This window comes from Mauremys mutica, unplaced genomic scaffold (genome assembly GCF_020497125.1).
Source record: "Mauremys mutica isolate MM-2020 ecotype Southern unplaced genomic scaffold, ASM2049712v1 Super-Scaffold_100199, whole genome shotgun sequence".
In the NCBI taxonomy this organism is placed as follows: Eukaryota; Metazoa; Chordata; order Testudines; family Geoemydidae; genus Mauremys; species Mauremys mutica.
The window spans coordinates 657,166-682,148 of record NW_025423286.1 but is presented as its reverse complement, the minus strand read 5'-3'; the positions used below and the strand labels follow the sequence as shown (position 1 = coordinate 682,148).

Sequence of the window (24,983 nt, the reverse complement as noted above, 5' to 3'; positions counted from 1 at the left end):
ACAACACCCCAGGTGCCCAGAGGAGGAGAGGTGTGTTGGGCTCCAGCCTGGGACTCTGCCTCCCTCCTGCCTAGCCCTGACTGTGAAGCCTGGCCCTGGCCCTCCTTCCTTTAAATGCCATGTGGGCAAGAGGAAGAGTGTGACAGCTGCAGGGACCAAAGTTGTGGACATCAGGTGAAGCAGCAAGAAGCAACCATATGATCAATCCACAGGAATCTCTAGCCAGACTGTTAAGTTCTGGGACCCCCAACCTACAGTGGCCAGTCCACTGAACAAGCCGGACCAAAGACCTATCTCCGGTGGGCATCAGTCACCCAGCGTAAGGGGGAAAAAGACTCAGTCTAGTTCACCCCGAGAGAAGGTAGCCAAACACATTGAGCTCCAGTGCTTTGCAGCAAAGCAATGTATCGCCACGAGGTCCCACTGAGATTTGAACTCAGATTCCAGGATTCAAAGTCCTGAGTGCTGCCCATTACACCATGGAACCTGCTGCTATTTCATTTTCTAGACCCCTCTGACTCTTGGCTGGTTTGCACTCTGCACTTATTGCTTCCCACCATCAGCTTCCTCTTGCGGGACTCTCTGTCCTCCTCCAGTGACTGTGGTCCTGCACTACCGGATCCGTGGGTCCTGCCCTGAGTCCCTGCATCCCCCTGCTTTGTCTCCATTCCCTGCAGGCTGCAAAAATGTCAGGGGAGTCTGCTCCTCCCTTCACTCGATGCTCCCGCTCATATCGGCCAGCTGCAGCCTCATCTCCTGGAACTCGGCCAGCTGTCGCTTGATCCAGTCGTACAGTCACACGCTGACTGGCTCCCCTGCCTGGATGCTCTTGTGGAAATCCCACAGGTGACACTGCAGGACTTTGCACTGTTGGTTTCTTTAATGTTGTGGTGTTTCCCCAGCCGCCGGAACAAAGCCGCCAACTCCTCCCTCACCGACTCCCACCAATCCCCCTGGTAACAACAGAACCCTCTGATGCTTTCCCGTTCTGCCAGCACCGCCAGGCCTCGCCCCCCTGCTCCTTTATCTTGCAAGCTCTGGATGTCCAGCTTCAATATCCTCTGCCCTGGGTCAGGGAATTGCCCACATTGAGCACATGGTGAGAGCTGCGTGATCCGAACAGTCCATTGGCACCACCCTGCACTGAGCTGTCGACGTGCTCTCCTTCACGGAAATCCGGTCAGTGCGACTCCTGGCCTGTCCCCACAGAAAGGTGTATCCCCTGTGCGGCTGGTGTGAGCTCGGGTCAGAGGAATAGGAGGCTACTGCCAACCCTCCACTGGTTCCACTGTGGAGAAACACGTCCTCTAAGGCAACCTCGCTACAGACCTGTGTCAGGTAGTGCTCATCATAGAAGAATTTCCTCTGACTGTCGGGAAAACAGGACCAGCAGTCCTCAGGCGGGTGCAACAATTGAAATCCCCCCCGACACCAAACACCGTGCAGTCTAGAAGAAGGGAGCCAGTTCCTTCATAGAACTTTCCTTTCATGCCTTAACTGGGGACCATACACACTAATATAGCAGTAACCAGTGCCATGGAGCACAAAGCCACCAGTAATGCCCTCCCTGGTTGGAGCTCCAGCCCCTTCTGTACTCGCACTGCGAATGTGAAGAACAAGACTCCAACCCCATCATTCTTCCCTGGCCTGGAGGACCAGAGAGATGGGCCCTTCCGCCAATCACCCTCTGCCCATCAAGCTACCCTAGAGCTGTTAATGTGCATTTCCTGAACACCCACCATGGCCAAGCCCAGCTGCTCCAAGACACTGAACATCAAGTGCCTCCTCCTGGGTCCCCAACTCCCTTCCACAGGGCCACTTTCACACATGCCCCTTCCCTGGTACTGCCCTGGCTCAGCTGCGCAGAAGAGTTTTCATCCTCTATACCTGCCTGTCACTGCCCAGCACCCCCTCTAGCACTCTCTTCCTGCCATATTGGGTCCACCAATAACTCACTTAGGAGAGACAGCTCCTGTCCCTCATTGTTAAATGTCAGGCCAGCCAATTAGGGGCAGAAGCCCACAATATCTTTTCCTACTGCAGAGCCCAAGCACAGGGACTCACCTTGGGTGCAGGGACCACTGTGCTCCCAGAGAACAAGCCACCACTGTGCAAAGAGGGATGAAAGGTCCTGCCAAAGCCTGGGATTGAACCAAGGACCTTTAGAACTTCACTCTAACGCTCTCCCAACTGAGTTACTTTGGCAGCTGCATGGTAATATTTTGGCCTGTTGCTTCTCTGCTCGAGATGTTTTTGCAGCAGTTGCACACAAAAAGGACGTCATTGTGAGCAGCCCATGAAGACAAGACTCGCTTTTCCCTGCCTTGCTCAGCTTGACTTGCTGCCTCACCCCGTTCCTGCCCTAGTGCCCGGGTTGACCTGGTGGTGGAAGGGGACTGGGGGCCAGTGGCGCAGGGAGGAAGTTGAGCTGGACCCTGAGCTAGACTAGACCCTGGCGGTGAGAGTCTGGCCACCACCTGCCGCCCCACCCTGTTATCCTGGCTTCCCCCACTGGGCGTCATGTCGGGAGGGAAGTGGGGCTTCTGCCTCCCCTCCCTGATTTTCACACCGCAGAGGAGTGCGAACAGGAAACGAACGGCTGCTCCCCACCCCCACTGGAGGAACCCGGCGCCCTTAGCTGCTCCCCCTGCTCCCGCCCAGCTGTGCTACTGAGTGGAAGCGTCCTGTGCCCATCACACAGAGGTCGATTAATCAAAACCCTCTTCTGCCAGCACCAGGCCTCCTGCTTCTTACACTGGGCCTGCAAGCGAGGGGGCGGCTGGCACAGCGCCAAGAGTCTAACCTGTGAGGCAGGAGGCGGCTGACACCCGCAGCCTGCTGGGGAGCTCCCAGAAGTCATTAAGGGACAGAGACTCCCCAATGCCCTTAGTAACAAGGGTTTGGGGTTCACCGAGGCCAGTAAGGGGGTCACTATGTCAGCCCTATAACCCTGGGTGACAGGTCACTGTGCAGCTTTGATCTAGAGCTCGGATCCCAACAACCAACCAACAGCCCACAGCCTCCCCCTGGGTCTGCCCCATCTGGTTACTCCTTACATGCCGACCTTACCCCCCTTCCAGCCCTGGATTCGCCCCCTAATTATCCTACTGCCACTCAGAGCCACAACCGTGGAGGTGCTGAAGGAGGGAGGGGTGACTCTAGGGTGGGGTTCTTCTCTAAAGATGGCTGGCAGAAAGGTGGTGCTCAGCTCTGTCAGCGACCTGCCGAGTTGCCTCGCTGCCAGGGGATGCAGACGTTTCTGTAAGGCCATTAAATGGGGTATTTGGCTTCTGAGTGAATGTGAGGAATGTGCAATCCTGAGAGGGAATTTCCACTCTTCTCTTCAGGGCCCCAGTGGCCTAATGGACAAGGCAATGGCTTTCTCAGTCAAAGATTGTGGGTTCAAGTCCCATCTGGGGTGAAAAACTCCTTTCTTTTTGTATATTGCAAAGAAGCCTTGGTGTTATTTTCGCCAAGGAAGCTGGGAGACGTTTGAACCCAAAGTACTGGATCTTGGGAGCAATCCCCCAGAAATGGCATCTTCCACTTGACAAATGCTTTCTAGACCCATCAGTAGCAAACACTTAATACTAGTGTTGTCTGAGAATAGAAGGAAGGGGAGTGTTTACTCCGACACCTCAGTGAGTGAAACAAACAGAAAGAACAAGGCTGTCCTGAAAGAGAATGGATCTGTCTGGAGACAAAGCAGAACCTGAGAATGAGCAACAGTGTGAAAAGAAGAACTTCAAATGTGTGTTAGGTGTTAGATAGGTTGGTCTGACAAATTTCAAGAAAATACCAATGCTCGTAGACTGATGCGGACACTGGCTGCCTCTGATCTTTTACTGAGAATTCATTGAGAAATATTTTCCTTAACTATGTTATGGAATATTAGGTGGGCTATGAAGGCACCATTCCTCCTGCTTTCGCCCTTCGAGACAACACGGCTACATGGCATGCGGCCAGTGCTCACCTTCCAGTCAACTGCTAGAGAAGACAACACAGACAGGGATGGCAGCAGGGCAGACTGGAGCTCCGCGGAGATGATGGGACCAGGTCTCATCAATGGGGAGGTGGCCACCCCACCATGCACAAGGCTGAGCCAGTAAGTGCGGCGTGTGCTCCACGGTGCCCTTACTCCCTGCATGTGGTGGTGGAGGGCAGTTACTGAGTTCGGTTGGTCTGGCAAATTTAGGGCTTGGCTACACTTGCAGATGTAGAGCACTGGGAGTTAAACCACAGCAGGGAAACCTCTGCCGTGTGTTCACACTGACAGCTGCAAGCACACTGGAGTGGCCACATTAGCAGCTCTGGCAATGCCACAGAGAGCAGTGCACTGTGGTAGCTATCCCAGTGTGCAAGTGGCTGCAACGTGCTTTTCAAATGGGGGACGGGGGTGGAGTGTGATAGGGAGTGTGTTGTGTGTACGTGGGGAGAGCGACAGTGTGTTTGGGGGGCTGAGAGTGTGTCAGCATGCTGTCTTGTGTGTTCGGACAGCAGCAGACCCCCCCCCTCTCTCACACACACTCACAACAGCAGCATTCCACACTAACGGTTGCTTTGTCCCGGAGCAGATAAGCAGCCGGCTGTCAGAAACGGAGCTTTGAAAAGGGATATTCGCATGCCTGCAACCAATTTCAAAACAATGACCAGAGTGGGTTCTTTACTTCAGGGGATTATGGGACATTTCCTGATGCCAAACATAGTGCAGTGATGCAACACGTCGTCCACACTGCGAGCTTTATACTTCTCATGGAGGTGGATTACCCAGAGTGCTCCACCTGCAGAGCCCAGGCGCTCCATGTGCCTTGCCAGTGTGGACACCTCAGGAGTTAGGACCCCTGGGGCTGCTTTAATGTGCTCTAACTTGCAAGTGTAGCCAAGCCCCTAGACTATGTCACTTGTGTGACTTACTTGTGCTATTGTAATAAATATAATAGACGTGCAATGATCAGAAATTGCACCAGCAGAGAAGTATATTGCAGGGAAACCATAAGGAAATTAAGAGTTTAAATTATCCTCCAATGTCCCACATCCCACTAAAATGAATCCAACCCACAGGTCACATGGGCAGAAGTATCAGTGTCAGGATGCTACATTGTTAGCACAGTAAATGAAGCTGCAAAATAAATGATGTTTAAATGACCTCACTCTATTTTTTACAATCCGGTATTAAGAGGTAATAGATACAGATGGACACTAGGCAGGGTCGCTTGGAGGATGAAGCCTTTATGCTTCCATCCCCCACCACTGTCAAGTTTTGGCTAATTAGGACAAGTCAGCAAAGAAGAACAACCTCAGGTCTCAGTAACTGCTGCAGGTAGCAAAGTCCTACAGGGAGCAGTTTCTGGCACTACACCTGCGCAGCTCCGCTCCCTGGCTCTTCTCGGGCTCCTGCTCTCTCCTTAGCTCTGCCCCACTCTGGCCCAGGCAGTTCCAGCTCCCACGGAGGATGGGACCCCCTGGCCTGGTGACTCCCTCATTACACTGCCTGGCCTGTCAGTGCAGCTAACTTGGAGCTTTGGCCTCTCCCCATTGCCCTCGGGACTGTCAGTCTCAGGGTCCTGATTTCCCATTGGCCCTTCCCCCTTCTATTGGAACTGGGAACTAGCCAACCAAAAACCCCACTAAGTTTTAGTAAGGGGCCAACAGTCCCTTACATGAGCCAGCCCCGTGAGAGTCACCGATGTGCAGAGAAAACAGCACAAGCTGGTCCCATGATGTAACGGGCAGCACTCAGGACTCTGAATTCTGCAATCTGAGTTCAAATCTCAGTGGGACCTTGTGTTGGTTTGTGGAAAAGCCCTGGAGCTCCCAGTGCTCAACTCCCCTGTCTCCAGCTGTGCAAGAGCCAGTCTTTCCCCTCCTGTTGGGTGACTCTCACCTCCTAGAGCCAGGCTCTGGGTGGGATGGCTGCAGTGGATCAGGGCTCTAGAACTGGCTACTGATGCCTGAGGGTTGGGATTCTCACAGCTTCACCTGATGCCCACAAGTTTGGCACTTGCCACTGTGCTGTTCCTCTTGCCTGCCTGGCACTTGAAGAAAGCAGTGCCAGGGCCAGGCTTCATAGTTAGGAGGGGGAAGAGTCCCAGGCTGGAGCCCAGCACCTCTCCTCCTCTGGGCACCTTTAGAGCAGAAGCAGCTGGTGCTGACAGCTCCAAGGGAAGGCTTATAAGCCGCAGGGCAAGAGGAGGGGAGAACCATGCCTATGCGTGGCCAGCAGACAGCCAGAAAGACACTGGGCCAGCCTGCTCCCTGGCATGCTGAATCCCCAGTGAAGGCCAACAGCCACCCAGCATGTGGGGCGGCTGCTGATGCTCTGTGGCCAGCATCAGAAGACGGTAGGAAAGCAGGGCCAACCCACCTGATGGGGCCTCTATCTGTTCCCACTCAAGGTGCTCACTTTGGCAGTGGGGCAGGAGATTTTACCCCAAGAGGCTTTTCCCCAGCTGGCGAGAAGCAGAGAAACACCCAGGCTCCCAAGGCGCGATGTAGCAAGTACCCTCCAGCACAGGGACAGGTGCACACTTGGAAGAGGGAAACTGCTCCACACTCTAGCCCGGGCAGCCGCCCATTTTCTTTGGCAAGTCAGGAAGGGCAAAGGCAAGACTGGAAGCACCTGGGGCTCATGCCCCAGCCTTTGTAACACCCAACCCCCAACTCCTTCCCAGGGCTCTAGCTGAAGCCGGAGCATTGGCCTAAGCGGCCAAGAAGAGGTTCCAGCTGTGAAGAAAGCAGGACTTGCAGCACAAAGTGAGCACAACCACGAGGGGACTCAAATCCTGAATCATCCGATCCACAGGGAGATGCCTTATCCTTTAGGCCACATGATGAGGGGGTCTAAGCTCTTCTTTGGAAAAGGCGACACTGTGTTTCTCAGGTCATCTACTGAGGGGGCCGAGACTCTCTGGGCAGAAGAAGTCGAGTTCCCAGCGAGATGTGAGACTTAATTCTCTGGAGCCGGGTGCAGGGCTTTGGCAGGGAGGCTCAGGCATGGGGGACTGGGGTGCAGCGGATGGACCGGCTATCTAGGTGTGGAGATTTAGTTGCACTGAGGCACAGGAGGGAGGAGGAATCCCGCTGATGGTCAGTGGCTGTGCAGAAAAAAGGGTGTTGATTCCCCCATCCTAAATGGGCTGGTTGGCTTGACCCTTCTTCCCTCTGCAGAGCATGGTGGCGACTGCAGCTCATCCCTTGTGGGGCAGGAGGGCACAGATGCAGGGCGCTGGGCTCCGATGCACCTGGAAGGCAGCTCCAGTGCGGTGGGGCAGGGAAGGGCGTGTGGTGTCCGTTCTGCGTTGCCTGGTGCTGGGCCATTGCACAATCCCCAGCCACACCACACAGCGCACCCCGGGAGGCGGTGGGGGCCAAGCAGACGATCCAGCACGAGGGGGAGAGGATGTGTGGTTGGGGGGAGGAAAGGCCTTGGGCTGCACTGGGGGAGCACAGAGCAGGGGTGACACCCCAGAAACCTGCAGCAAAGGGATGGACAGGTGGGCTGGGTGGATAGAAGAGGCAGCGAGCCTAAAAGGGGAGTGGGGTCTAGTGGTCAGAGCAGGGAGGGGGCTGGGCGCCAGGAGCTCTGGGCTCTATCCCTGGCTCTGGCAGTGGAGGGGGGTCTAGAGGTGAGAGCAGGGGGACTGGGAGCCAGGACTCCTGGGTTCCATAGTGGCGGCTGATTTTTCCTGTGTCTCCCTCCCTACAGATCCCAGCCCAGCCCCCTAGCAGAATCTGACTGGGGGGCGGTTGCCCTTCCACACCAGACTCGTGATTTGAACCCCTCCCCCCATGGGCTCTGACATCACAGAATCTCCTCCCCCCCCCCCAAGTCAGAAAGTAGGAGCCCCTCCTCGCATGCGGAGGAAGCTAGTGAGTCTCTTGGGGGTCTCTGGCAGAAGTGACAGCACCCACCAGACACCCACTCATGGTTGCAAGGAGACCCCCCTGCACCCTCCTGCACTGCCCCCTGCTACAAGGGGCCGGGGGTGCCCAGCCAGGGTCAGGAGGTGAGATGGGGTTGCAGTGGCAGGAAGGGGGCAGAGCTGGGGGTGGTGCCAGGTCTGGTGCTGGCTACATGGGGAAAAAACACACTGCTCCCCCGCAACACACACACACACACAGACACACACAACTCCTGGTGTTGGGAGGGGAACAGGTGAAAGGACAAAAGAAGCAAGAGACAAAGAGAAAGGAGGGAGGGATGGATGGAGGAAAAGGTGAAACAAAAAGGACAAACCCTAATGTCCCCAGTGATTCTAAGGGACAAAATCCCAGGTGCGGAATAAAATTCTTCCTCCTTAAGCTCGTGGTTTCCATGCCTAGAATTCAACGGTCACCAGATGGATCAGACTGAACAGGTTTCAAACCTCGAGGAGGCTCTTACCTTCTAAACAGGGACGGCTGTTTTCTAGTAAAATCAGGAAAAGGGAAGGAGAAAACTCAAAGGAGGCTCCTCCTGGCGCTCATGTCCGTGAACCCGAATACTCTCTCAGTCCTCAAAGAGAGACCTGGAAAAGGAGACTTGCTGAAGCAAAGCCACAGGGGTCTCTGAGGTTTCCCTGACCCCTCGCCCCTGTCCTGCCTGGCTGATGTCAGCATCTCTCTGTGAGGTCACCACCTCCCCACCACCTTTGACCAATAGTCTGAGGTCCTGCAAAAGGCCTTTGTGATGTCACTGCCACACCCCTCCCTTGCTGTGCTAATGTCCTGCCCCTGCCCAGGCACTTTGGAGGTTTGAGCTACTCCCTGTGGATCACCCCACTCAAGGAGCGTTCGTTCTAGGCAGCAAGCCGGCTAGACAGGAAAACATCAGACGCTGCTCCCAATGCTACACTCAATATTTCAGAAATTAGTCGCCTTTATGGCCAGAAGAGACCATTAGAGCATCTAATCTGCCCCCCTGCATATCACAGGCCTCCTGTATGACACAAGAGCTACTTTTGGGGCAAACACATTCCAGAAAGGCATCTAGTCTTCATTAAATGACATCAGGAAATGGAGAATCCACCACTTTCCTTGGTAGCTTGTTCCTGTGGTGAATCATCCTCGCTGTTGAATATTTGTGCCTTAGTTGTAATATGAATTTGTCTCTTTTCACCTTCCAGCCATTGGGTCTTGTTATGCCTTTCTCTGCTAGATTAAAGAGCCCTTTCATACCCAATCTTTTCTCTCCATTAAGGCCCTTCAACACTTCATTGAAGTCACCTGCCAATCTTCTTTTGATTATCTAAACAGGTTGAGCTCGTTCAATAGCTCACTAGAAGGCATTTTTCTCCAGCCCTCAGAACATTTGGTGGCTCTTTGCTGCCCCAGCTCCAATTTCACAACATCTTTTTCAAATGAGGACACCAGAACTGGAGGCAGTATTCCAGTATCAGTCTCACTGATGCCGTGTCACCTTCTGTGACCTTCTTGACATAATCTGTAACTGTATAGATCACCGTTGCGACCACTGTTCTATATTTGCAGCCAATATGGTAGAAAGGTTGTCGTGTAAGGGGTCTATGGAGAGGTTCTGATTGGCTGATTATAATTATGGAACAATGGGATAGAGAAACCTGCATCACTGAAAGTGCAGACATGAAGAAACCACACATCAGCCTTGCCTAGCTGGCAAGAATCAAACCTCCACAGAAAAACCCCTATGGTGTCAGCCCAGCTCCCTAAGCCCTCATCACACCCACTTAACACAGGGGCCTTTCTACACTATGGCTCTGTTCTCACTGAAGTGTCATTTCCAATGGTTTGCTCAGACCAGCTTCCCCAGCACACTCACTGCTGTGCAGCTCTGTACGTGTGGCCATGGCTGAACAGCAAGAATTCCTGCCCATTTCCCTGCTGGCTGGAGCATGGCTAGAGTGTGCTTGTGCTTAATGATGCTGCTGTAGATTGTTCATTCCCTGCCTTGACAATTCAGACAGTCCCTTTTCCCGTCGTATCGCCAGCACCTCTGTGAGTCCAATAGCAGGGCAGGTTTTCTCTGGGCACTGAGATTTTTCAGGGAGTTGGTGGCTCCTTTCTTTCCTCACCCTGGAGTAAACTCAGCTTTTTATTCCATCCTTGATGACTCATGGAATAACAGCAGCAGCATGAAGAGGAGAGGGAATATCTCACTGCCAGGGGGGAGGGGGGAAGGTGGACGCATCCCCTCTGTCTGACCATTGCCATTGCAGGAGAGAAGGGTTCACTGGAATCGAATGCCCTGGCTCAGACCAGAGACACAGGGAGGTTTTGCTGTTCAAGGATCCATGCAAAGGAAATTGTGTCTCTGTGTGAAAATGGGGAGGGAAATGAAACGCCCCCAGGGTGGTGCCTAAGGCAGAGGGGACCCCTAATGGATTAGAACAGGACACGTTCTCAAGCAGCATGTTTCTTACTTTGCCCATCTGTCAATTCTGATTATTATTGATGGAAATATTTTGCCATTGGGTCGTGTGTTTACACAGAAATTGACATTTACCAACAAACACGTAATTCTTCCAGTCCTGCCGAGTCTGCCAGTGGTGAGTTTAGAGGGACACACTCACTCTTCCCACTCCCCATGCCAGGCCTGTGCTCTCCAGAGTGTCAACTTCCCACACAGCCGGGATTCTTCCCTGATCTCCCCTCAGACCTCTGCCCCCCACCCAGTGGTGTAGCCAGGTTTTCAGCATAGGGGGAGCAAAAAACATAAAAAAGGCGCCCCCGCCCTTGGCTCCCCCTCTGGCCACGCCCTCAGACCAGACCCTCCCTGGCTCACCTTCCCTCCTGCGCTGCCGCCTGTCCCCGGCTCCTGTCCCAGGGCTTGGGTGTGCCTGCACCGGGCCAGCAGGCGCCGCTTCCACGCCGGCCTGCCGCCCCGCGGCTCCTCCGGTTGTGTGGTGGGCAGTGCCGGCTGGCAGGCGCCACTTCCGTGCCTGCCTGCCAGCCTGATGGGAAGTGGCTGCTTCTGCTGAATCCTGCCAGCTATGCTACTGCCCCACCCCCACTTCTGGGATCCCCTCTGAACACTGTCCAACTCCACTGCTGGCAGGATCCCTTCCCATTCCTTTCATTTCCTGCCTCCCTTCTGAGCAAAAGCTCTAGTCTGCTCCCACACTGGGAATTGAACCCAGGCCACCTGGGTGAAAATGAGGAATCCTGACCACTGGACCATATGGGACTTGAACAGTCACTAGTCCAATTACACATTCACACATTCACATTTAAAAGTAGCCGTTCAAAAAACTTCAAAAACAGACTTCAAAGAGAATCTGCAGAGTTATAATTTATTTGCAAACTTAACACCATTAATTTGAGCTTGAATAGGGACTGGGAGTGGCTGGCTCACCACAAAAGCAATTTTCCCTCTCTTGGTATTGACACCTCCCCATCAATTATTGGGAGTGAACCACATCCACCCTGACTGAATTGGCCTTCAACACTGGTTCTCCCCTTGTAAGATAACTCCCTTCATGTCATGTTCCAATATATATTTATGCCTGTATCTGCAATTTTCACTCCATGCATCTGAAGAAGTGGGTTTTTGACCCACGAATGCTTATGCCCAAATAAATCTCTTAGTTCTTACGGTGCCACCAGACTCCTCGCTGTTTTTGTGAAATAAAAGCAAAACGCATTCTAAGCTGATCATAACCCTTTCAGTGCCATTACAAACTTAGATGCTTCTCACCACAGGCTGGCTGGTTGCTTTTCAGCCGGGGTCTCCCCTTTGATCAGCTCTTCAGTCGCTTAGTGTGGTGATGGCTGTAGGTGGAGGTGGAAGAGAGAGATAAAGCTTAGCGAATGTCTCTCCTTTTATCATGTCTTTCTTCCCCATTGGCTTTGTGGCCCTCTTCAGAGTCAGGTGAGCATCACTGTGTCTCTCCAAGCAAGGCTGAGCAATTCCCCTCCTGTGGCCTCATGCAGGTGATGGCTGATTCCCCCAACTTACAGCATAGTGACAACCATACTGCACAATCAATGGTATACATCTATGGGTAGAGAAATGACTTTCAGCAGACCATATCCTTTCCCCTGGTACCTTACAAGTCATGCTCTATATGTAAGATCACGATTATATGAAAATGAGGAATATGGGTGGTACAGCTGCTCCCCCAAAGGTCTAGAATGTCACACTGAGATTCTATTTTCATTTATGTAACCAACTTTGACCTCTCTGCCTAACACTTATAATCACTTACAATCTATCTTTCTGTAGTTAATAAACTTATTTTAATGTTTTATACTTACTTGTGAAATTGTCCAAAGTGCTTGGGAAAGCTGTTCAGATTAAAAAGGCTGGTGCATGTTCACATTCTTTTTGAGGAAGTGGTGAATTAATTAATGAGCTTGCACTTTTCAAGAGGTTTTGAGCAGTGTAAGACGGTACATTTCTGAGGTGCAAGGCTGAGGGCTGGGGAGATATGCTGGTGTCTCTCTATGTGTAATTGAGGAGTGGCTTATAGAGCATTCATGCCACTTAGTTGGGTGCATTGCTGCATGTTGTTGGTTGAGTGATCACAGCACATGGAGGGGGTTTTGCTGCTTGTCACTAGTGCAGCATTGTAAGACACAGCCCAGGTTAGAGAGATAAGAGGACAGAGCAGTTCCACAGTTTGGGATTGTACCCTGCGGATCCCACCACACAGAGATCCTGCTGTGACCAGCCGTGGTAATACTGTGCTTAGTGCTCTGCCTTGTAGCTTCAACAACTGCACATGCAAGATGAGTTAAAGTGACCTTGACTTTGTTTCCATGTTTTGACAGTTGTCAGCAAAAAGACCCGTTTCTTTTGCAAGCATTTGTATGGCTAGCCAGAGTCGGGCTTCTCCATTAACAAAAAAGATTGACCAAAAGGGGACAAGAGGAGGCACGTTCAGCAAGGCAGCACTGGATGCTGGATCCTGAATCTGCTCTTCATCCAGCAGCTCTCTTGGCAAGCTCTGCCATGGTGCCACGCTCTGGGACTTCTCCCCGAACTGCTCCATTTTTCATCAACAATAACATGAAAGGTGAAAGGACAGTCATTCTCCATTTCCTGCAAGCCCTGCAGAGAACCCTCTAGAAGGGGCTCTGTGCACAGATATCCCCAGTGAATTGCATGGGTGCCCAACACAGCCTCTCCTGTCACAACATATTGCAGCCGGAGCAACCTCCTTGCCAATGCCAATAGCCTTTTGATCAACTCCAGACTGAGGATTTGATTCTCTCCAACGCTCCGCTGGAAAGAAGCCTTTTCCCTTCACAAGGAATTACTTGGATCGTCAAGGGAGGTCTCTTCTGTTTCCTAGAAGGACACAGGAAAATGTGAGCAGAGGAGACAACAGCTATAGAACAAGGCACCACTGGGAGTTGAACCCAGGATCTCCTGTTTACTAGACAGGTGCTTTAGCCTACTAAGCCATGGTGCCTTCCCCAATAGGATATTTGCAACCACTACACTTGAGGGTCTAAGAGCTCACCTTCAAATTCCAAAGTAAAAATGTTCCCCATTTCCCTCAAGACTTGCAGACCTTGAGCAGGCTGGCTCTGTGTACAGAAAGCCACAGCTGAGCTGACAGAGGGCTTCTAACATGTGCTTCTCCCACAAGCTGCTGTGATCAGATACTGATTAGTGCTCTGTGTTCCACTCACAGCAACTTCAGCTCAACTCTGAGTCATGGTAACCTTTCCATCAACTCCAGACTTACCATTCAAGACTTAGCTGCAAGGAAGGTTCTCTGTGTCTTGAACAAGCACTTACAAGGATTGTGCAGTGAGGTCTTTTCTTTTCATTAGAAGAAATAAAAGAAAGGAGCCTGACAGAAAAGCCAGGTTCAGCAAGGAAGAACTGTCAGGTCAAGCCAGGATCTCCTGGTGAGTAGGAAGGCTCCTCAGCCAGCTCTGCCCAAAGATCACTATCTAGAGGCCACTTCCCACAGAGACTGATTATGGTTACAGACCCATCCTGAAATTGGAGCAGGATATTGTAAAGCTTATTCTCACAGTAAAGCAACACAATTCAACCATGTCAGCACAGAGGAGAAAGCACTCCTTCATTTCACAGTTATTGCTACTGATCTCACTGACAAACTTCCTTTTCTCGGGGCTGCTCCCAGCACTTTAGGGAGTTTTTCCTCTTCTCCCTTCCAGCTGTGGTGACAGGACTGCAGCAGCTCCCCGGATGGCCGGCTTTGCTCTTTCACTTACAGCCTTCACTTCTTTGGCTGAAGCTGTGTTTGCCACCAGTTTAATCCATAGCTGAGACCTCAGGTACCAGCAGCTAGTTCCAAAGGCTCAATTCCCATCACCATCAGTGGGAGGTTCTCCTGGGCTGCCAGGGCTGCAGGATTTGGCCCATGGACAGTCAAGTGGTTACAGCAGCTACATTCTTACGTGGTGAGTCCTGCAGCCTATTACCAAACTGCTCTGCCATAGTCTGCAGGGGGCCTGACTTTTTGAGAATCTGGCAGAAGAGAGACCCTGGAGTAGAGAAGGAAAATGTCCTCAGCAGTCACAGCTGGCAGGAACAGCAAGGACTGAGTATCAGACACACTTTTTCACCAGGACAATAAATGTGCACAACCCCCTGATATATTGTCAATTCACGCCCACACTCAAGGAAGCCCTATTCTGCTCTATTACACTCTCATGGGATGAGAGGGAAGGTCCTCTCATGGGTAGATAACTGGTTACAAGGTAGGAATAAATTGTGAGTTTCCAAAATGGAGAGAGGTCAATAGTGGTGCCCCCCAGGGGGTCTGGGACAAGTACTATTCAACATATTCATAAATGATCTGGAAAAAGGGGTAAACAGCGAGGTGGCAAAATTTGCAGATGATCCAAAACTACTCAGGAAAGTTAAGTCCAAAGCAGCCTGCGAAGAGTTACAAAAAGAGCTCACAAAACTGGTGAAAGGGCAACAAAATGACAGATTTGTTGATAAATGCAAAGTGATGCACATTGGAAAACATAATCCCAACTATACATATAAAATGACGAGGCCAAAAATAGTTGTTGCCACTCAAGTGAGGGATTTTGGAGTCACTGCGGATAGTTCTCTGAAAACATCCACTCAGTGTGCAACGACGGGCAAAAAAGCAAAGAGAATCTTGGGAATCATTAAGAAAGGGATAGAGAATAAGACAGAAAATATCATATTGCTTATGGCCGACACATGCATTGGCCTCCCCTCAGGCAGGGGACTTATAGGCCCTTCTGCCAGTTGGTGTTGGCAGCAGCAAGGGCTGGGTTCAATGTCTAGGGGAGGAGAGCAGCAGAGAGGGAGGAGGAGAGAGAGTCCCAAGAGCAGAGTGCAAACCAACCAGCTGAGGGTCTCACAGGAGTCCTGAAATAACAGTAGATCCAGGTCCCATCAGGGCCGCCCAGATGGTGGAGTAAGTGGGGCAATTTGCCCTGGTCCCCGCAGGGGCCCCCACAAGAGTTTTTTGGGGCTCCTGGAGCGGGGTCCTTCACTAACTCCGGGAGCTCTGGAAAACTCTCGTGGGGTCCGGAGATTCTTCCACTCTGGGTCTTCGGCGGCAATTCGGCGGCGGGGGGTCCTTCATGAATGAAAAGTGACTTCATTGAAGTGTTGAAGGGCCTTAATGGAGAGAAAAGATTGGGTATGAAAGGGCTCTTTAATCTTGCAGAGAAAGGCATAAAAAGACCCAATGGCTGGAAGGTGAAAAGAGACAAATTCATATTACAACTAAGGCACAAATATTCAACAGCGAGGATGATTCACCACAGGAACAAGCTACCAAGGAAAGTGGTGGATTCTCCATCTCTTGATGTCATTTAATGAAGACTAGCTGCCTTTCTGGAATGTGTTGCCCCCAAAAGTAGCTATTGTGTCATACAGGAGGCCTGTGATATGCAGGGGGGCAGATTAGATGCTCTAATGGTCTCTTCTGGCCATAAAGTCGACTAATTTCTGAAAAACTGAGTGTAGCATTGGGAGCAGCGTCTGATGTTTTCCTGTCTAGCCAGCTTGCTTCCTAGAACGAACGCTCCTTGAGTGGGGTGATCCACAGGGAGTAGATCAAACCTCCAAAGTGCCTGGCCAGTGGCAGGACATTAGCACAGCAAGGGAGGGGTGTGGCAGTGACATCACAAAGGCTTTTGCAGGACCTCAGACTATTGGTCAAAGGTGGTGGGGAGGTGGTGACCTCACAGAGAGATGCTGACATCAGCCAGGCAGGACAGGGACGAGGGGCCAGGGAAACCTCAGAGACCCCTGTGGCTTTGCTTCAGCAAGTCTCCTTCTCCAGGTCTCTCTTTGAGGACTGAGAGAGTATTTGGGTTCAGGTACGTGAGCGCCAGGAGGAACCTCTTTCGACTTTTCTCCTTCCGTTTTCCTGATTTTACTAGAAAACAGCCGTCCCTGTTTAGAAGGTAAGAGCCTCCTCGAGGTTTGAAACCTGTTCAGTCTGATCCATCTGGTGACAGTTGAATTCTAGGCATGGAAAACACAAACTTAGGGAGGCAGAATTTTATTCTGCACCTGGGATTTTGTCCCTTAGAATCAGTGGGTACATTAGGGTTTGTCCTTTTATTTCACCTTTTCCTGCATCCCTCCCCCCATCCTTTCTCTTCGTCTCTTGCTTCTTTTGTCCTTTCTCCTGTTCCCCTCCCAACACCAGGAGAGGTGTGTATGTGTGTGCATGTGTGTGTGTGTTGTTTGGTGTGTGTGGAGTGGCAGCTCCCACTGTGGGAGGTCCACCCAAAAATGTGGGGCTGAAATAGTGCTCGGGCAGTGATCTGGGCCTTCCTTTGGGCTCTCTGGTGAGAACCCTCAGCCTCCCATCCTCAGTCTCTACCCTGATTGGCTGAGCAGGGGGTTATTGACAGGGGGAGACTCAGGTCCTTGTTGTTCTCTTTTAAGACCAAGGAAATAAGTCATAACCAGTCATATGTTTGACAAATTTTGCTGCTTCGCTGTATTAATGGTCTCTGAGCAGTTCATGATTCTCTCTAACATTGCAGTTCTCCTAAAATACATGCTGAATAATTACTGGGCACTGTTGTTGGTCTGGAGCTCATCGGAGAGCACTTTACTCAAGTCATTCAATGTTTGAAATTCAAGATCTGATGGTTAGTTTGAAAATCAGGGCTCTTGGGTCCTATTTCCAACTCTGCCCCTGGCTGTGTGACCTAAGACAAGTCAATTCTCCTTTCTCAGCCTTAGCTTCTCCCTCTTTCAAGTAGGGATAATAATGATCTTCTCCCAGCTACCTCACGGTAGGTAGAGGATGAGGATCCATTGGAGAGTGTCACTAGGAGTAGTGCATAATATGAGGTGTCCTATCACGTTTACTCAGAGCAGATTATGACATATTAGAATAGCTGATATAGTCTATTTGATTTGTATTTTGAAATTGTTAAGAGCAGCAACTACTTAACTCAGACTGAAGCATCTTATCTAATGTTGGAGATCTAAGTGTCTCCTCTTTGTGTGTGACGAGACAATTTAACACACTGTGACAATCAGGAGATGCTTTTGTTTTGCAACAAAATATTTTTGCAAAGAACTTTCATCCCACTTGTTTTGATTTCGAGAAACAAACTGGTTTAGTCTGAAGGGGATTTTCTGACATTGAGCAGGCGCAGTGTGTCCCGTGACACCTGCCCACTATACAGCGGCCCCTGCGGAGGGCGCCCTTGCTGCAGCTGGTTCTGCTGGAGCCCTGTGGTTGCCCTCGTTTGTCCAGGAACAAGCCTCAGGTGAGCTGAGAAGAATCCTGTCCAACTGAGTCTGGCAGCCACCATCATGTAGCCAGAAGTCCCCACACCTGTTGGGGAAAAAAAACAGCCACCAGAAAGTGGTCCATTGTCTCATGCGGTGCCAAAGCCTGACACAGCGCCCGTGGGCAACCTTTGTTCTGCACACGCCGGCTGGTTCCCATGGAAGATGTGTCTATGCACGTCTTGGTACTTAAAAGGTACCTGTGCCACTGGCAGATACTTTAAGGCTCCCGGCAGTGAGTTCTGGGGATGGTTGCTCACTTTCAGTGAATGTAACTGTATGTGCAGCTCTGTGCAGTCACATTTGATAGAAGTTTGGTAATTAAATTATACAAGAGGGTCAGGTTCAGTGTCTACTACCACCACTATGTTTTGTCCCGAGAAACCTTTAAAGCCATTCTGAGGGGAAATGGGCCCTTCGCCCACAGAAATGGTCTATAGGGGACGGCTCCAGGCAGCAGGCGGAGAGATGATCTCATCAAAATGATTTGACTCCTGGGTAATGTAATCAAAATCACTACAGGAATGACTGGAGTTTCTATTGGCACTTAACTTGCCTGCCCCTGGCTGGCTCTGGTTGTACAAGATGGACGTGCAGTCAGGGTTCAGTTGTGTAAAAAGGGATGTTAGGCAACAGAGAACTTTGTGTGTGATGATGTAAGGTTTTAAGGACCTAAACTGACACTCATGGTTTGTAAAACTCTTGTTTTGAAGGTTTAAGATGAATTGGTTTGGTTTTGCTTTGTTGGTTTTTTTTATAATGCCACTGAAAATCCATTTGAATCATTCAAAGTGGCAAAACTGCCGGACACCTTTTGCCAGACACAGGTAACTAGTGTTGTTTGGGTTTGGGATTTAGCATTTAACCCTTAAGGTACCTCACTACTCTATAAAGTTCAAGACCAAAGTTATGGCTGTAGTAAGGGGCAGCCAGAACCTGAAGGATGGAGAAAGAAACATTGGTTGGACAGGCGGACGGATGGACAAACCGAATAATTAAGCCTCTGTTTAAAAAAAAAGGCTTAAAAACATTAAAAGGAAAAAAAGGGGCAAAATGTTTCCCAGTTTACCAAAAAACCTCAGCCTAGCTCTGCCCTTGGGGTTTGGGGGTGACAATTGCGGGGTTTGCCTGGGGCACCAGGTGCTGCAGCTAGTCTAGGGCTGCTCCTGCCCAGAGGCCTTTATTCCTCCAGCCTGCGAGGAGAGAGGGGGTGTCAGGAAGTTGCCCCTTCAAACCCACACACAGAACCCCTTCTTAGGAAAAGCAAAATCCTGAAGAGAAGAAGTAACATCAAGAAGGACTCCAGAGACAGAGCTTTTTAAGACTTTGGGGAATAGTTGAGTGCCTGACCAGGGATTTGAACCCTGGACCCTCAGATTAAAAGTCTGATGCTTTGCCAACTGAGCTAGCCAGGCTCATGGAGAAAGTGAGCAAGTTCATGCAGAGGAGAAACTACAGAAGAAAAAGAGTAGGAAACAATAGAGGAAACCTGCTGGTCTCTCTCTCTCTCTCTCTTCCCAGCCCTGGCCCTGGCCTGCTCCTCCCGCCAGCGCCCTGAGGCATTTTGCCAGCACCATGCCCCAGTCAGCTCCACCCTCCCCAGACGCTGGAAGGCCCAGCTCAGGAACCTGGCCGCTCTTATAGCCGCCTCTTCCGCCCTGACCAAGAGGGAGGGGGATTGAGTCTCCCTCCCTCAGGCCTGTGCCTCAGCATTCCTGGGGAAAGACCAACGCCACCAAAGTGACTTTGGGCCAGTAGGTCAACCAAGAGGGCGGCCTCCCATGCCTGGCTGCAGAACTCAGAGAAAAGCCAGCTCCCATCCTTCCCTATAGGGCTCCAGACAAGGCCAGCCTGCTGGATCCGGCGTCCCCTCTGGTGCGCAAGTCACAACAGCCAGCAGGCAAAAGACCGGCTCCCGAGTCATTTGAAAGAGCAAGACAAAGCCTTGAAACTCCACCTATGCTTAGGTATGAAGCCACAGGTCCCAGAGTCCCCCTGAGATCTGAGCTCAGCTCGCACTAGTCAGTGTTCTGACAGCTGAACTTTACGCCAGGGGACCAGATGGTGTCACAGTCTCTAGACACCTGTGACCCTCAGCTGGCAGGTTTGCACTCTGCACTCACAGCTTCTCTGCAGCTGCTCCCGCTCTCTTCTCCCCTCGGCTTTCTCAGCACCTGGCCCCACAGTGCTCACTGCCAACCAGAGACTGTGCTTTCTGGGCCTGCTCCTGCAGATGTGGGCTTCTATCCTGCTTCCTAAGGACTCAGCAGGAGAAAGGGGCCTTTCTAGGAAATTGCTATGGCTTCTGGGAATCCATGTGTGGCTCTGGACTTGCCCAGGATGTGTTAGGTGACTGGCCTGCACAGCAGCTTAAAAGCCAGCTGCTAAAACTAGGGCTCAAACACTGGACCCCGCCACGGTTAAAAGCCTCATGTTCTTCCCACCAGCAGCTTCCTCTCCCAGGACTCTCTTTACTTCTCCATCAACTATAATCCTGATCTACCACGTCCGTGGGACCTGCCCTGAGTCCCCGCATCCCCCTACTTTGTCTTTGTTCCCTGCAGGCTGCAAAAATGTCAGGGGAGGCCACCCCCTCCCTTCACTCAGTGCTCCCGCTCATATCAGCCATCTGCAGCCTCATCTCCTGGAACTCAGCCAGCTGTCGCTTGATCTGGTTGTACTGTCACACATTGACTGGCTCCCCAGCCTGGATGCTCTTGTGGAAATCCCACAGGCGACGCTGCAGGACTTGGCACTGTTGGTTTCTTTAATGTTTGTGGTGTTTGCCCGACCGCCGGAACAAAGCCGCCAACTCCTCCCTCACCGACTCCCACCAATCCCCCTGGTAACCACAGAACCCTCTGATGCTTTCCCGTTCTGCCAACACCACCAGTCCTCGCCCCCCTGCTCCTTTATTTTGCAAGCTCTGGATATTCAGCTTCCAATGTCCTCTGCCGTGGGTCAGGGAATTGCCCACATTGAGCACACGGTGAGAGCTGCGTGATCCGAACAGTCCATTGGCACCACCCTGCACTGGGCTGTTGACGTGCTCTCCTTCACAGAAATCCGGTCAGTGTAACTTGTGGCCTGTCCCCGCAGAAAGGTGTATCCCCTCTGCGGCTGGTGTGAGCTCGGGTCAGAGGAATAGGAGGCAACCGCCCGCCCTCCACTGGTTCCATTACGGAGAAACACGTCCTCTAAGCCGACCTCGCTACAGACCTGCGCCAGGTAGTGCTCATTGTAAAAAGGTTTCCTCTCATGGTCGAGAAAACGGCACAAGTGGTTCTCAGGCCGGCTGACAATTAAAATCAGCCCTAACACCAAACACTGTGTGGTCCAGAGGAAGGGAGCCAGTTCCCACCACAGATCTTTCCTTTCACAGCTTAACATCAAGTGCCTCCTCCTGGGCCTCTGAATCCCTGCCACATTCCACGTGCCAGTTACCCCTTCCCCAGCACTGTCGTCACTCAGCTTTGCAGAGGAGCTTCCCTCCCAAGTCCCTGCCCCCTCTGGCACCATCTCCGAGGGCCGTCCTGCCTCACTCTGTTCCCGCCATTTTGCGTCGACAAATAAGTCATGTGGGAAAGACAGCTCCCATCTCTCATCCTTATAGGTCAGGTGGGCCACTAGGGGGAGAAGCCCATGCTCTCTGTTATCCTGCTGGGGAGCTCAAAATCAGGTACTTGCCTCAGATAAAGGTGCTGCTGCCTTCCTAGAAAACAAGCCACCCCCTGCACAAAGAGGGATCAAAGGGCCTGCCAAAGCCCGGGATTGAACCAGGGACTTTTAGATCTTCCGTCTAACGCTCTCCCAACTGAGCTACTTTGGCAGCCATGGAGCAGTATTTTGGCCTGTTGCTTCTCTGTCCAGGATGTTTTTGCAGCAGTTGCAGACAAAAAGGACGTCATTGGGAGCGGCCCATGAAGACAAGACTCGCTTTTGCCTGCCTTGCTCAGCTTGACTTGCTGCCTCACCCTGTTCCTGCCCTAGTGCCCGGGTTGACCTGGTGGTGGAAGGGGACTGGGGGCCAGTGGCGTGGGGAGGAGGTTGAGCTGGACCCTGAGCTAGACTAGACCCTGGCGGTGAGAGTCTGGCCACCACATGCCGCCCCACCCTGTTGTCCTGGCTTCCCCCACTGGGCGTCATTTCAGGAGGGAAGTGGGGCTTCTGCCTGCCCTCCCCGATTTTCACACCGCAGAGGAGTGCGAACAGGAAAACGAACGGCTGCTCCACACCCCACCGGAGGAACCCGACACAGCTGAGAGTCTGTGCAGACATCAGCCCCCCTGCCAGCCCCACAGGCAGCAGCAGCGCCAGCCCCCCAGCACCACAGGGGCACTCAATGCACTTCCTGTGGGGAAATGGCTCCTTGGCATCCAGCTGCTAGAGTGAGAGCCAGGAGACAGCAGTGTCTGGCTCACCGTGGGGGAGAGAAGAGACCTGGTGAGTGCGGATCTCCCTCCGCCTCCCCCGCAAGGCTGGTCAGTTGTATTGTCACTGTGATAGTCGGTGCTTCCCTTCAGGGCCGGCCCTAGAGGGGTGCAGGGCCCAGGACAAATCCCCCCTTTGCACCCCAGGCCCTGCCCCCACTCCACCCCTTCCCCCAAGCCCCCACCCCTGTCCCATCTCTTCCCGGCCTTCACCTTCCTGCCCCATTCCTCTCCCTCCCCCACCTCCTGCTGTCCCTGCTCCTCCCCCTCCCCCGCCAGCCCCTCCTGCACCCCACTGAACAGCTGATCACTGGCAGGTGGGAGGTGCTGAAGGGGAAGAGGAGGAGCTTGTCGTCAAGCCCTGTAGTGGGGCGGGGGGATCTGGCTGCCAGTGGGCGCTGAGGACCTATTTTTTCTTTGTTGGTTCTGCAGCCCCGTAGCTCCCATGGAGTCGCTGGCTTGGCTCCTTTCGCACTCTAGAGAGAGGAGCAGAACCAGGGCTATGGCTGATCTATGGGGCACCAGGTGAGTGGCAGAGGCTTCAGGGGCTGAGAGTTTGCCTGACCCCTCAGGGACACAGTGTGAGGGGGTGTCCCAGGGATCTCTATGAAAGGAGCAGAACAGGATTTACTTGGGGTGGGGAGAGAATTGAGAGTGTCTCAGGGGGTTGTACAGAGGTATTGCCCGGGTGAGAGACTGGCTAAAACACAGGCCTCGCTGTGAGCAGGATTCACGTACATGAACCTGAATACTCTCTCAGTCCTCAAAGAGAGACCTGGAGAAGGAGACTTGCTGAAGCAAAGCCATAGGGGTCTCTGAGGTTTCCCTGGCCCCTCACCCCTGTCCTGCCTGGCTGATGTCAGCATCTCTCTGTGAGGTCACCACCTCCCCACCACCTTTGACCAATAGTCTGAGGTCCTGCAAAAGGCCTTTGTGATGTCACTACCACACCCCTCTCTTGCTGTGCTAATGTCCTGCCCCTGGCCAGGCACTTTGGAGGTTTGAGCTACTCCCTGTGGATCACCCCACTCAAGGAGCTGTTCCTTCTAGGCAGCAAGCCGGCTAGACAGTAAAACATCAGACGCTGCTCCCAATGCTACACTCCGTTTTTCAGAAATTAGTCGCCTTTATGATTTGGATGGCGAAATGTTGAGTGTTTACATCCATATCAAGCACCCCCGTATAGTGGAGCTCCTGAACATAATGGAGAATGGAAATGAAAATGTTTTTCTTTTTTTTAAAAAAAGAAAGAAGGTTATAAGAGGGCACGGGCCTTTGAACTACCATTGAGCTCTACCCCCATCACAACAGTAGAATGGAATCGTGATCTCCAGGACTTTCACGGACAGACCCTGCTTCATCGAGCTCCTTTGTCATTCTGAGACCACAGGTGGTTTTAAAAATGGGGTTTGATTAAACTTCATAAATGTGGTAACCACCACAGCTTGAACACCCAGTGCTATAGCTTCTCCCACTGACATAGCTGCCACCTCTTGGGGAAGTGGATTAACTGCACCCACAGGAAAACTCTCTCCCAGCAGCATAGAGCAGTGGTTCTCAAACTGTGAGTCAGGACCCCAAAGTGGGTCATAACCCTGTTTTAATGGGGTCATCAGGGCTGGCATTAGACTTGTTGGTGCCTGGGGCTGAAGCCAGAAGTCTGAGCCCCACCACCCAGGGCTGAATCCCTCAAGCTCTGGTTTTGCCCTCCCTCAGCTGGATAAGAGGGCACAGTGTGAAATGTTTGGGGACCACTGGTTTAGGGTGACGTTCTCAATCACTTCTACAAAGTCCAATAAAAGCTATTCCTCACCCACCTACCCCTCCATCAGGACCGACTAGGTATGTTCTGCTGCCCTTCATTCATGCAGGAAGGATAATAACATTTCATTCCACTCAATCCGAAAGTGATTTGTAACCCGCCACCAGCCAAAACTGGTCATTTTGGGGTAGCGGCCCCATCATGGTGCATAGCTAGGCAGAGTAGGTGTGTCTGTGCAAACACGGTCTGTTCCTGAAGTCTTTCCCCCAGCTCCTCACTAGATGTGAGGGGGGAGCTCATTCAGCCCCTGCTTCCGCTTAGTATTTAAAAACTCCTTATTGTCCCTATCTCTGCTGGCCTTAGATTTCTCCTCCTGTCTTATTCTTGACATTTCTCATGAGATGACTGCGTGGTTAAGATGATGGACTGCTAATCCATTGTGCTCTGCATGCATGGGTTCAAATCCCATCCTCATCAGGTGCATTTAGTCTTCACCCCTCCTTTATAGACAACCATCTCCCCCTTTGGTACAATGACAGATCAAATAATGTTGCTTCTTGCAAACAAAAAGCTTCTCAGAAACTCAGATCCCCCCTTGCTTTAAATAAAATGTCTAAATCCCAGCTTTCTAAAAAAAAAAAAAAATTCTCTTGTACCGTATTTCTTAGTTTTTATCTCAAAAGGGAACATCCTCATCTTCTCCCCCAAACACCCTGGGACCTGCCCAAATTATTAAAATACCCTCAACCCGAGCAAGGCCAGAGCAGTGAACCAGAGCTAGTGTCTAGGCCAAGCTGTTCTGAAGGAGGCAACTCCAACATTTTCTCCCTGCTTCCCTTGGCAAGGTCTGACTGAGAAAACAAAATTCCCCAAACTGAAAATTTTCTGCTGAAAAACCAATACTAGCCTGGTTTGGGAACCAGGGGCAGCTCCAGGCACCAGCACATCAAGCGCCTGGTTGGGGTGACAAGCTGCAGGGGGGTGCTCTGCTGGTTGCCGCGAGGGCAGCAGGCACCCCAGCCCCTCTCCTCCCAGAGCTGGGGGAGAACCCAGAAGTCCTGGCTCCCAGCCCCTCCCCTGTATTTCCATATGGCTCCATCCAACA

The 24,983-nt window shown here is 51.9% G+C and overlaps 5 non-coding genes across 5 annotated transcripts; all 5 read right to left on the bottom strand.

The window, feature by feature from the left end:
- Positions 1 to 415: 415 nt before the first annotated feature.
- On the bottom strand, positions 416 to 487 carry TRNAQ-UUG. The gene has a single exon. It is a non-coding gene; the product is annotated as a tRNA-Gln (tRNA).
- Positions 488 to 11,068: 10,581 nt separating this feature from the next.
- On the bottom strand, positions 11,069 to 11,140 carry TRNAE-UUC. The gene has a single exon. It is a non-coding gene; the product is annotated as a tRNA-Glu (tRNA).
- A 2,156-nt stretch (positions 11,141 to 13,296) lies between these two features.
- On the bottom strand, positions 13,297 to 13,370 carry TRNAT-AGU. The gene has a single exon. It is a non-coding gene; the product is annotated as a tRNA-Thr (tRNA).
- Positions 13,371 to 19,028: 5,658 nt separating this feature from the next.
- Positions 19,029 to 19,101, bottom strand: TRNAK-UUU. The gene has a single exon. It is a non-coding gene; the product is annotated as a tRNA-Lys (tRNA).
- A 2,341-nt stretch (positions 19,102 to 21,442) lies between these two features.
- TRNAF-GAA lies at positions 21,443 to 21,515 on the bottom strand. The gene has a single exon. It is a non-coding gene; the product is annotated as a tRNA-Phe (tRNA).
- Positions 21,516 to 24,983: the final 3,468 nt, after the last annotated feature.